Genomic DNA, 2,819 nt, shown 5'->3' on the forward strand with positions numbered 1-2,819 from the left:
TGTGTCATGCTCTGTCATCGATGTCTATGTTTGCCCATGTGGCTCAATAGTGATATGTTATACTTGCACTGCCATTGTTTCAACTCACTAACCCTCTGCTCTCTCTCACTCTCTGCAGGCAGGTATGAGGGGAGAGGTCACGAGAGGAGCAGTGCTCCTGTCTTCTAGTTTGTGGGTCCAGACATTCAGGTGAGCTCCAGCTCAACAAAGTAACAACACAGTATTGCTGCACCAAAAAGGGCTGGAACCTAATTTGACAAATGCATGTACTTAGTCTTTCTCATAAATTGAATTTAAGTTAGACAGTCCTTGTAGGTAAAACAAATTTTGATTAGCATTTATTTTGATCTTCAGCACCTGCACAAAGCTAAAGGATCTGCATGTTCTTTGGATTCTGTATAACTTCTCATGAGATTAAATGCATATAAATGCCATTCTGTCTTCAGATGGCAGAGGACAGTGTCCGAACCCTGGAAGCTCCTCCCCCTGACCTCTCAACCCCTAACAGAGGGCGGCAGGTAGCCTAGTGATTAGAGCTTTGGGCCAATAACCGGAAGGTTGCTAGATCGAATCCCCGAGCTGACTCAAATCAAATCAAGGCAGTTAACCTACTGTTCCCTGGGTGCCGAAGACGTAGATGTCGATTATGTCAGCCCCCTTCACCTCTCTGATTCAGGGTTAAATGTGGAAGACACATTTCAGTTAAATACATTCAGTTGGACAACTGACTAGGTATCTAGCTTTTTTCCTATAGGTCACACTGAATATTGGCTGCTATCCCATGATGCCTCACTCTATTTAAAATGTCTGCCACTCTGGCCTGGAATCACTCTGGTGCTGCTCACTAAGGACTGTATAAACACACACACACATGGGTTAGAAAGAGGCGTGGGCTCCCGAGTGGTGCAGCAACCTAAGGCACTGCATCTCAGTACAAGAGGTGCCACTACAGTCCCTGGTTTGAATCCAGGCTGTGATTGGGAGTCCCATAGGACGGCGTACAGTTGGCCAAGCGTTGTCCGGGTATGGCTGGAGTAGGCCGTCATTGCAAAAACCAATTTGTTCTTAACTGACTTGCCTAGTTAAATAAAGGTTCAGTTTAAGTAAATAAAAAATGACATGGGATGTTTTTTTAGATCAAGCCAGAAGAGGGCAGTGATGTGTCACTATGAGAACGTCTCTCTCACTCTCTCCTCTCTCTCTCTAACAGTAAACTGGCCATTGGTCTATGTGTTCCTGGAGGCATTTGTTATGTTAGAGAAGCATCTGAGTGAAGGTCTGGTGGGCTCAGCAGCCCGAGGCCACCATGCAGGACCTCTGCAACAAACTGGAGAAGTTCATACAGGTGTAGTGTATACAGTCCTAGCTGTATAGGGAAGCTTCATGTCAAAATATCCTCCGAGTGCCAGGTTTAAAATATTCAAAACATTGATAAAGTATTTATAAAGCATTTCTAACACATCTGTCTGTCTCCTCACCCTCAGTCATCCCATCTCTGTGGACAGAGTTTAAGGGCCAGGCGTTCACCAGAGGAGGACCTGGCTTCAGCAGGGAGTGAGTGTCTTGTCTAATGGTGCTTTTCCATCTAGACCCACCCCTACACCAGTGTTTTATTTTCATGTATGATATGAGGCCTCTAACCCCTGCTCCCTATGTTCTACAGTAGATATGAGGCCCCTAGCCCCTGCTCCCTATGTTCTACAGTAGATATGAGGCCCCTAGCCCCTGCTCCCTATGTTCTACAGTAGATATGAGGCCCTTAGCCCCTGCTCCCTATGTTCTACAGTACATATGAGGCCCCTAGCCCCTGCTCCCTATGTTCTACAGTAGATATGAGGCCCCTAGTCCCTGCTCCCTATGTTCTACAGTAGATATGAGGCCTCTAACCCCTGCTCCCTATGTTCTACAGTAGATATGAGGCCTCTAACCCCTGCTCCCTATGTTCTACAGTAGATATGAGGCCCCTAGCCCCTGCTCCCTATGTTCTACAGTAGATATGAGGCCTCTAACCCCTGCTCCCTATGTTCTACAGTAGATATGAGGCCTCTAACCCCTGCTCCCTATGTTCTACAGTAGATATGAGGCCCCTAGTCCCTGCTCCCTATGTTCTACAGTAGATATGAGGCCCTTAGCCCCTGCTCCCTATGTTCTACAGTAGATATGAGGCCCCTAGCCCCTGCTCCCTATGTTCTACAGTAGATATGAGTCCCCTAGTCCCTGCTCCCTATGTTCTACAGTAGATATGAGGCCCCTAGCCCCTGCTCCCTATGTTCTACAGTAGATATGAGGCCCCTAGTCCCTGCTCCCTATGTTCTACAGTAGATATGAGGCCCCTAGTCCCTGCTCCCTATGTTCTACAGTAGATATGAGGCCCCTAGCCCCTGCTCCCTATGTTCTACAGTAGATATGAGGCCCCTAGCCCCTGCTCCCTATGTTCTACAGTAGATATGAGGCCCCTAGCCCCTGCTCCCTATGTTCTACAGTAGATATGAGGCCCTTAGCCCCTGCTCCCTATGTTCTAAAGTAGATATGAGGCCCCTAGTCCCTGCTCCCTATGTTCTACAGTAGATATGAGGCCCCTAGCCCCTGCTCCCTATGTTCTACAGTAGATATGAGGCCCCTAGCCCCTGCTCCCTATGTTCTACAGTAGATATGAGGCCCCTAGCCCCTGCTCCCTATATTCTACAGTAGATATGAGGCCCCTAGCCCCTGCTCCCTATGTTCTACAGTAGATATGAGGCCCTTAGCCCCTGCTCCCTATGTTCTACAGTAGATATGAGGCCCCTAGTCCCTGCTCCCTATGTTCTACAGTAGATATG

This window comes from Oncorhynchus kisutch, linkage group LG25 (genome assembly GCF_002021735.2).
Source record: "Oncorhynchus kisutch isolate 150728-3 linkage group LG25, Okis_V2, whole genome shotgun sequence".
NCBI classification, from domain to species: Eukaryota; Metazoa; Chordata; class Actinopteri; order Salmoniformes; family Salmonidae; genus Oncorhynchus; species Oncorhynchus kisutch.